The sequence below is a fragment of the Melozone crissalis genome, unplaced genomic scaffold (assembly GCF_028551555.1).
Source record: "Melozone crissalis strain CALT ecotype California unplaced genomic scaffold, PUWL_Pcris_2 ptg000537l_1, whole genome shotgun sequence".
Classification (NCBI taxonomy): domain Eukaryota; kingdom Metazoa; phylum Chordata; class Aves; order Passeriformes; family Passerellidae; genus Melozone; species Melozone crissalis.
Genome location: NW_026536235.1, coordinates 1,750,638 through 1,761,592, shown reverse-complemented (window position 1 = coordinate 1,761,592; position 10,955 = coordinate 1,750,638).

Sequence of the window (10,955 nt, the reverse complement as noted above, 5' to 3'; positions counted from 1 at the left end):
ACATGAGGGTCTGGCCATGGCTGTGTCATTACATTCACTCCCACCTCAGAACATTTCCAGGCACAGAAAAGGGACACTCTCTGTCCCTGAGGAGAAAGGTGTCCTTTTCAGACAGGGGAAATTGTGGCCAGGCAGACCCAGCGAGTTGTGTTTTAGTTTTCCCTGTAAACAGTTTCATTTATCCCTTCTGTTATCAATATTGTTTCTGTTCTGTTTGTTCCTTATCTTGTTCCTGTTCCCAATAAATTCTTCTTAGCCCAGCCCGGGATCTTTGCCTTTTGTGCTTTCCATGGGAGGCGGGAGGGCAGTGAGGGCAGTGCGATTTTAGTGAGAGCAGGAAGTTGGGGAATCCCATTCCTGAACCCCGGCCCATGGAACCGAGCATCCCAGCTGGTCTCAGCCCTGGTGGCCATGGCAACAGCCTCGGGAGCGGGTCCCTGGCTGGGGCTGTGGGAACCTCTTCCCTCTGGTGCCCAGGGACAGGAGTGGAGGGAATTGCTGCAGCTGAGTCAGAGCAGGCTCAGGTTGGATGTAAGGAAAAGGTTTTTGCCCAGAGGCTGCTGGGGCCCTGCCCAGGCTCCCCAGGGAAGGGTCCCAGCTCCAGGGCTCTCTGAGCTCCAGCAGTGTTTGGACAGCGCTGGCAGGCCCAGGCTGGCATTGTTGAGGTGTCCTGTGCAGGGCCAGCAGTTGCACTAGAGGATCCTCATGGGTCTCTCCCAGCTCAGCCAATTCTGTGGTTCTGGGATCCCATGAGGCTGGGGATGGGGGCTGCCAATGGTTGCCATGGCAACGGGCTCTGTCTGCAGGCCTGAGCTGGTGTCCATGGTGACCACCCCTGGCATGGGGTCTCCATGGAGCTGCCACGGGACTGACCATAGCAACAGGGGGTTGGTGATGGTTGCCATGGAAACTGACCATAGCAACAGGGGGTTAGTGATGGTTGTCATGGAAACTGACCATAGCAACAGGGCCCTGGTAATGGTTCCCATGGATACTGACCACAGTAACAGGGGTCTGGTGATGGTTGCCTGCTAAGGATCAGATTTTTCACAGGCCCTCAGAGGGGTTCCATGGGGACTTTCCAAGAGTCTCCAGGCTGTTCCAGGGCTGGAATGTCAAAGGCAGAGACAGGGGCTCCATGGACGCCTCTCAGGGGTTTCTGGGATGGTAAAGAGCCATGTGGTCAGAGGCAGTCACAGCCATTCCATGGTGACATCCCAGGGGACTTTGGGTTGCAAAGGCACCGATCTGTCACAGGCACTCACGGGGGCTCCACGGTGACATCCCAGGAGTCCCCAGGCTGCCAAAGAGCTGGGATGTCCCAGACACTCATAGGGGTTCCTGCCATGGGCACAGTGGGAACTTCAGGCAAAAGCTTTATTTCTTTATTGAAGAAATTCCTGCTGAGTCATGAGGTGAAGAAATGACACCCAACAGCCACCATGGCTCCTCAAACCCCTGCAGGGCCCCTCAACTTCTTCAATTCCTTCAAAGAGAGGAGACTGAGAGTGGCTGGATCCAATCCCAGCCCCAGAATTTTTCAAAGGTGTAAAAGATTGAACAGGTGGAATTCAACTTTAACACAATTTGTCCTGCAGGATTAATGATAGAGTACCAGATTAATTTATAAAAATAGGTCTCTGGCTTATTCTGATCATGATCAGATGGAAAGATCACTAGCACAGTTATTTACTCCACAGTTCAGGAGCTATAAAAGTTATTAGAATATAGTGCTCTAGGCAACAATTTTGAAGTGAACAGGGCCTTGCTGGAGTTGTTGGAGCCCATTGCAGGCAGAGCCTCCTGCTCCAGCAGGAACTGCTTTTCCTGTGCCATGAGCAGGGCATGTCCCGCTGCAGGAAAAGCCCCAGGCCAGCCCCAGCACAGGGAAGAGCTCGGGCACAAGGGCAGAGTGCCGTGCTGGGAGCTGTGCCAGGGACAGCCTGAGGCACCAGCTGAGGGCAGCGCTGCAGAGAGACAGCTTTGGCCAGGAGCAGTTCCTGTGCACAGCCCAGCAGGGCTGGGGCACTGCCAGGGCCCCTCAGGGACACCAGCATAGCACAGACAGAGCTCACAGGGGCTCAGCAATGGCAGGGGCTGTGGGATGGCCACAAGGGGGCTGTGTCACAGCAGCACCTCTGTGGCTGTGTCATAGAGGCAAAGAGCAGCTGTGATGTAAGCAAGGGGCTGTGTGACAGCATAGAGTGGGCTGTGTGAGGTCACAGATTGGGCTATCACATCACAGAGATCATTGTGTGAGGTCACTGAGCAGCTACAACATCATTGAGGGAACTGTGTGACATCACAGGGTCAGTGTGACATCATGGGGGCAGTGTGACATCACAGGGGCAGTGTGATATCACAGGGGCTGTGTGAGGTCCCTGGAGAGGTCACTCTGCCCCGGCCCCCCTCACAGCTCCCCCCAGAGCAGTCCAACCCTGCTCGTGCACAGCGGGGTCCCCTGTCCCCCCAGGTCCCGCCGCCCCCAGCCCCGCAACCTCCCCCAGAGGATGTTCCACGAGATCGACCCCAGAGCCTGACACGGGACTGGGGGCCGGGGCCCTGGGGGTGGCACAGGGGGACAGGGACCCCCCGGCAGCGTCCCCGTGTCCCCCAGGGCCAGGGTCTGGGCCAGGGCTCCTTCACCCTGCTGCCAACGAGGCCTTGTGAGCGCTGAAAAAATCCCCAACAAGGCAGCAGCAAAACCCAGATTGAATAGTAAGGGACAGCAGCACAAAGTTCCTTGGCAAGAGTCACTCTGCTCCTCACTGGACACTTCAGGCACACCAGGGAAACAAAGCAACAACAAAACCAAACAGAATCCAGGCAATCAAAGGAGAAGTTAACCGAAAACTCTCCCTATGTGTGTGCGTGTGACACAAGGACAGTGAGGGCAAGGATCAAAGGAATACGGCCTGAAAGCTTAACAGAGCTCAAACTTAACAGGACTTAACGTTTACCTTAACATTAACTGATACCTTCAACTTCACAATTTAGCAAAAGAGCAGAGCATAACAGCATTTAAAGTAACTTAAACTTATGACTTTGCAATTTAACAGAGGAATAACATTTTACAATATTTAACTTAGGTTATAATTTATATTAAACATAAGAGCTTAGCAAAAGAACAACTCTTAGCCGCAATTAGCTTCACTTAGACCTTGTGATTTAACCTTCCCTACAGGCCTGATTGACTCATCTATCCCAGGCACTCAAGCCCCTCAGAGAGCAGCATTTTGCCACATTTCCCCAGCACAGACACTCCTGTGTGCACATAGATGCAAAGAGTCAGTGCAAGGCACCTGTGAGAAATTCCCCTGAGGGCAGGAAATGCTCACTGCTGATGCTTTGGCATCTCCCCAGCAAAGAGCAAAGGGTTGAGCCTGGAGGAGTGGGGGGATCGGCCCAGGCTCCGTCATTGTTTGGGATCCCTGAGTGCAGCAAACGGGAGAGTTCCCGGCTGGGAGAGGCCCCACTCAGAGGGATTTGCTGGCCCAGGAGAGCTCCAAGGGCTCCTTTTGGAGCGCTGTTTGCAGGACCTCAAGAGAGGGGCTTCAGTCCCAGCAATGGCTCATCCTGGCCACACTTGGCATCAATAGTTTTCTTTGGCACTGTGAGAACAGGGATGTTGTGCCACGGAGGGAACAAAAACAGTTCCCAGGGCTGCTCCTACAGCAACCAGGAGCTGGTTGGGGAGCAGCAGTGCCTGGAGCAGACAGTGTGTGATGAGCTGCAGAGGAGCTGAGCCCAGGGGCTGTTGGCCAAGGCCAAAGCCCAAGGAGCATTTCGCAGCTGGCAGGACGGCCTGAGAAGGGGAGAGGGTAATGCAGCAGCACAGGGCCATGGAACCAAGGGACCCTTGTGACACTGTGGGGCCCTGTGAGACCAAGGGATCATTGTGACACTGTGAGGCCTCATGGAATCATGGAGACCACTGTGACATTGCTGGGCCTCATGGAACCATGGAGACCATTATGACACTTTGGGCTGTCATGGATCCAAGGGGCCATTGCGACACTGAGAGGCACCACAGAATCACAGAGACCATTGTGACACTCAGGGGACTCATGGAAACCTGGAGAGCATTGTGACACTGTGAGACCCCATGGAATAAGTAAAGCATTGTGACACTGCGAGGCCTCATGGAACCAGTGAGACCATTGTGACCCTGGGAGGATCATTGTGATATTGTGGGGCCTCATGGAACCAAGAGGCCATTGTGACACAGCAGGGCTGCATGGAACCAAAGGTCCATTGTGGCACTGCAGGGCCTCATGTCATCACTGGTCCATTGTGACACTGGGCAACCAAAGGAGACCATTGTGACAGTGCAGGGCTGCATGGAACCAAAGCTCCACGGTGTCACAGATTGGCTTCCGGTCATCAATGGTCCATTGTGACACTGTCGAGCCAGAGGACACCACTGTGACACAGTAAAAACCCAGGGTCCAAAGGGCCATTGTGACATTGCAGACCTCATGGAAGAGAGGAGTCCTGTGACATTGTGGAGCCTGGGGAACCATGGAGACCATTGTGACACTGCAAGGACTCATGGAATCCTTGGGACCATTATGACACCCAGGGGCCACTGTGACATTGTGAGACCTCATGGAACCTAGGGGCCAGTGTGACACTGCAGTTCTTGTAATCAAGAGGCCATTGTGACACTGCTGGAACCCATGGAATCAAGTCCTCATTACGACACTGCGGAGCCCCATAGATCCAAGGTACCATTGTGACACTATGGAGCCTCATAAAACCAAGGGAACACAGAATAGGTCTGGCTGGTTTGGCCTCCCATGGATGGCCTGACTGGTCCAAGTGACCTTTGCATGTTGAGGGTCACATCTCATCGGCTGCCAAACCACTGGGGCTCTGTGCTTCCCTTCCCAATGGAAAAGGACTGTCCTTCTGCTCCAGACACCCATGGCCAGAATTGGGATTTCACCTCCAGATTTCCTTATATCCAGGTATTCTTCCCATAGGAATATCACCAGGACAAGTCTGGCTGGCAGTACTTTCACAATGGTCACCTCTCATCTGTCCCCAAAACACTGGGGAAGGCTCCATGCTCTCCTTCCCATGGGAAAGAACTGTCCTGCTTGTCAAGGTGCCCATGGCCAAGATTGGGTTTCCACCTCCAAAATTCCCTCAATCCAAAATCTGCTATTACTGACAAGTCTGGCTGGCCTTGGCCTACTGAGGCTCTCACCTGCCTTCTAAACCTTGGGGCTCTGTGCTTTCCTTCCTATGGAAAAGAACTGTCCTTCTCAGCCAGGTGCCCATGGCCACAATTGGGATTTCACCTCCAACACTCCCTGTTGTTACAGACTGGAAGAGATTGTTGGCTCCAAACATTTTGTGTGTGGGGGAGGAAGGGGCAGGTCCAGCCTTGCCCTGCCCTGTGAGCCCAGCCCTGCCCTGCCCTGTGACCCCAATTTCCCCAGGGGCCTCCAGTGGATTTACAGTTTCTACCTGACCCACGGCACACTGATCCCCCAGCACCGTCGTCCCACCCTGGGCACTGGGGCCCTCTTGGCTCTACTCAGTGCTGCTGCTGTACTTGGGGCACCCCAAACCCCGGTAGGGACTCTTGTCCCCCCACTCCAGGGATTGTGTGCGACTCACACTGCCCCGATCCTCCATGCACCCGGAGCTCCATTCGGGGTATGTGTGCCAACTCACCAATGGGTCTGCCACCCTCAGCACGCCCTGAGGGCGCCTACCAAGCCTTAAGGGGGAAGGCCAACCCCTTGTGTGCCACTCACATTTTGTTCCTCTGCACGCCTGGAAGGGGGCCCACCTTATCCCCCTGGGAGGCCACTCACTCACTCACTTACTCACTCACTCACTCACACTTCTCTTGCTTCCCTCCGTTTGTGGCCGGTCCCCTCACAGGGGTCCAGAACCGCGGTGCTCGGAGGGCCACAGATGCTTTGGGGCTCTGAGCTGTCGGGCCCTGTCGCACACACACTCCTTTTGCTTGCCTCCTACTCCTGCCTCTGGCTTTACTGACTGATGCTCCTCCACACTGTTTGGTCCTAGGCTGCTGCCGACCGCTCCAGATAGGGCCAGATATCCCGGAGGCCCTCAGTCCTCTTCGGGTGTGGCCTGTCCCGGACCAGTCCCCAAGACTGGTATGAAAGGCACGTGATCAGCTCTTTAGTGATTTCAGCTTTACTGGAAACAGTCTAGGTAGGGGACCCATGGGGTGTGCGCACACCACCGCTCCTCCCGAGACGGCGAGGAGGAGGAGGAGGAGGTCAGCTCCATCGTCCAGCAGAGCTGGATCTTCTTTCCTCACAAGAGTCTCTGAGTAGGTGCCTCTTGGCATCAGGTTCATAGTCTTTATACTGCTCTTGGCCCGCTCTGGTTAGGCTGACGAAGGTGAAAAGTTTTGACAAGGGTCTTTGATACTGTCTTATGTTCTCTCTGTTTAGAGGTGTTATTTTGATTCTTTATTTGCATGGTTGGTCATTGTTTTAGGGATTTTTGGTATGTAATCCTTTTCTGCTAAGTCCTATGGGAGTTTCATATTTGCTTATTAGGTGACATAATCATCTTCTTTATGGTCTCGGATCCTTCACCATTTTAGATACGAGTGGGAGCAGCGGGGGTAATACCCAACAGTAAGGAGATTTATATAATTATAAAACCTTTAACAAGCAATTAAAAGTAACATTGGAACTTTACATAACTATAAAACATTAAGCAAACAATCTAGAACTGTCATTGGAACTTTATATTAACTCCTTGAACAATGTATTCTCTACAACACTGTGGGACGTTGTGGAACCAAGGGGATCATTGTGGCACTGTTGGGGCCCATGGAACCAAGGAGCCAGTGTGGAAACCAGAGGCCACTGTGAGCCTGTGGGTTGTAACAACCCAGAACACTGAAATGCTGGAGGCAACCAAAGGCTCCTTTACTCGTGTTTGGTGCACTGGTGAAACACCAGCCAGATATGCACAAGAGGTCAAAATGACACAAAATTTTACTGGCAAAGTACTAAAAATCAAAAAACTTTGGAAGAGGTTTCAATGCAACATCCAATTACACAGAAAACATTTATCATAGCAGTAACTTCATTAACTTAGCTCATTTCACCTAGAAACCTTTAAACACGTAAGCTGTTGAGGTACCCAAAAATGTTCTATATAAAGAGCATTAGAAGGAGAAAAAAGAGAGACAGAAAGACAGAAGCTCTATAGAAAGACATGCATGTGACTATCAGTTCCTAGGGTTCCAGCGTGGGTGAGACACAAACCCCAGGAGAAGGCAGAGTCCATACCAGGGGCTGACCTTTTGCTTGGTGTTTTTAAGCCCCCAGGCCTTTGTGAGCCTCCCCCCAGGTGGGATTTCGGATTGCTCGGGCAATCAGGGCTGGGTTAGCTCTGTCCCCACTGTGTGACTGATTGACAGCTCATCCCACGGTGTCTCAGGACATTGATCTCATCCAGCCTCTGACCCAGTGACCATGGTGACACCGGGAAACCCCATGCAACCATGGGTCGGTCAGTTGTGACCAGGTGGGTCCAAGGACACAATGGTGACACTGGGGAACCTCATGGAACCATGGGTCAGTTGTGACAATGTGGGTCTGTTCAAGATTGCAATGCAAGACGTTTTCTATTACCATCTGTATGGCAGATTATCTTTTGTCAAGTGGGCAGTTTGCCTTATCTCTCTCTTTGAGTGGCCACAATGACTCCTCCCTCATGAGAGGACATCTGCTGATAACAGACTACTGAATGTCTCTGCATGACTGATAAGAACTATAACATCCCATTGTGAGATGTGAGCCCAGAGGGAGGAGCCAAGCTTTGCTACCCAGATATAATCCAGAGGTTGTTGAGACACCAGCACAGCTTTCTCCATGGGATTCCCCAGAGGAACAGCAGCTGTCTCTTCTCCCATTGAGTCTTCGGAGGAAGAATACATCCTTCTCTACAGATCCCCCTTGCTCCAACAGAACCACACCTGACACTTCAGGAGGGCTGCAGCCACATTTCCAATTGGACTGCCACCAACACCCTGACCCACAGGGTGTCAGGTTGGGTTCTGACTCTGTCAGTGTTGTTCTAGTGTACTGCACTGTTTATTTTATCCTTTTATTTTTTTCCCTTTCCCTGTTAAAGAACTGTTATTTCCTGCTCCCATATTTTTGCCTGAGAGCCCCTTAATTTAAAATTTATAGCAATTGAGAGGGGTGGGGAGGATTTACATTCTCCATTTCAGGGGTGGCTCCTGCCTTCCTTAGCAGACTCCTGTCTTTGCAAAACAAGACAGTATTGATCACATTGACCGGGTCAATGCTGTGGGTATTGATCACCATGAGAGGGTCAATGCTGTGGGTATTGATCACACTGACAGGGTCAATGCTGTGGGTATTGATCACAATGAGAGGGTCAATGCTGGTTCTGCTGTACGGGACACACTCTTGGGGTGGGCACTGGTCCCACTTTGAATAAATGTTGGGCAGGATGAAAGTTTTACAAGGAACTCTCACAGATATGTATGCATGGCAGAATGATTTTTAAATGTAGAATCTGATGAAGGAATAGAAATGAAAGCAAGTTTTGATATAGAAGAAAAGAATTACCGAGCCAGTCTTACTGGATAACCAAGAAGGCAAAGACCATGTTTGTTAGAAGGGGTTTTTATGACTTAGAGCAAAGGATAAACCCACCTCAAACAAGAAGATGTTTTTACCAAGCAGGAAGATAGCACAGGCAAACAAGGCAGCAAAGCTGCAAGTAGAAAAAAGGTCTCAGAATTTTCCACTGCAAGAAAACTGAAAAACAACTTCTAGTCTAAAATGTGATGTACTAACTTTTAGTGATTGGAGAACAGTAACATGAATATGGTAATTGTAGTCGTTATGATAGCCTATAGATAACAGTTAAGGTATAGATTGGGTCTACTGTATAAAGATGCTCAGAAGAGTATATAATATAATAAAAGTATATATATATAATAAATATATAAGAAAATATATAATAAAACTCTTATCTGAAATATATAACTAAAAATATTTTTTAAATATATTAAAATAAATAGTAATAAATTAAAATAATAAATAAGTAAATAAAACAAATTCTAAAAAATTTTAAAATAAAATAAAAATATATTGAAATAAAATAAAAATAAATTAAAAATATATTATAAAAGTATATAATATATGCAAAACCAAAGGGTCTCCAGGCCTGTCTGCAGCTGGAGCTGACAGCTGCGAGCACAGCTCTGTCACCCACGCCCTAGACTGCTGTGACACCTTGGATGGAATAAACTGCATTTTGCATACAATAAACTGCATTTGTATTTAATAAACTGCATTTTGTATACAATAAACTGCATTTTGGAGAGCAGCCTGGAGTCCCACATCCCTCATTCAGGCTCTTACAGGTGTGGGTGATGAAGATGCAGCTGATGATGATGATGATGGTGTGAGCAGTGTCATGGTGACGCTGTCAGTGGTGTTGGATGAGGAGGATGTTGGTGATGGATGTCACCATAGTGTGGGTGCTGGGATATGTGATGATGATGATGATGATGATGATGATGAAGGCACTGTGAGCAGTGTCCCAGCCTGCCCTGCCCAGGAAGACAGAGGGAGCCCTGGGAGGCCCAGAGTGGCTTCGCTCAGGGTGGGGGAGAAACCAGAGACCCCCAGGGCTGGGTGAGGGGGGACAGGGACATGGGACAGACAGACGGACAGGGGACAGACACAGGGACAGACACAGGGACAGAGACGGACAGGGGACAGACACAGGGACAGAGATGGACTGGGGACAGACACAGGGACAGACAGATGGACAGACATAGGGACAGGGAAAAGATGCAGGGACAGGGAAAAGACACAGGGACAGGGACAGGGACAGATACATGGAGAGGGGACAGACACAGGGACAGACAGACGGACAGCGGACCGACACAGGGACAGACAGAGGGACACACACAGACAGGGGACAGACACAGACACAGGGACAGACAGAGGGACAGGGGCATGAGCACACACCCATCCATATGAGAAAAGCACCCATGAACACACAGAGTTGCTTTGCTGAAGAGTTTATTGATTATTGATAATTGATTGTTGATTATCAATCATTGATTATCAATTATCGATTATCGATTGTTCCAGGGCCATTCCTAGGCTCCCAGGGCGCCTCTCCAGGGATGATCAAATCCTGATGGCCTGACAGGAACAGGAGCTGAGTGTGACCCCAGGGTGACCCCAGGGTGACCACAGTGTGTCTCCAGAGCCCCCCAGAGACACCCAAAACCCTCCAGAGCCCCCCAGGACTATCCCAAACTGGGGAAAACTGGGGGGGACTGGGGGGCACTGGGGAGTACTGGGATGTCCTCAGTGCCATCCCCAGCACAGAGGATGCTCTGAGCCCAGCACTGGTCTATACTGGGATGCACTGGTCTATACTGGGATGCACTGGGGTGCACTGGGATGCACACTGGTCTATTGTTATTATTAATCCAGACAATAAACTGGATTTTGGAGACAATAAACTGGATTTTGAAGAGCTGCATGGAGTCCCACATCCCTCATTCAGGCTCTCAGAAGATGTAAATGTGGGCAGATCAGGCTCCTCTGTTCCCCCTGTGGTCACAGCCTGGGGAAAATGGCCAGGCCAGGAACTGATTTGGAACCTGAGTGGGGAAAAAATCCCTCGGGATGGATGAGAGGAAAATCAGGAATTTTCCAGGTTGCTGCCAGGGAGAGGCAGGGACACAGGCCAGGGTGGACCAACTGCACCTCAGCCTCGCCCTGATCACTTCTCCAGCCCATCCCTGCCCCAGACACCAAACTGGGAACATTTCCATCTTCCAATGATCCCAAACCAGGAGCAGGTGAGTGCAGAGGCCATGGAGCCAAGGCTGGGATAATCTGGAACGGCCCCTGGGGTGTGCAGGCCTGGGAATGTCCCTGAGCCAACAC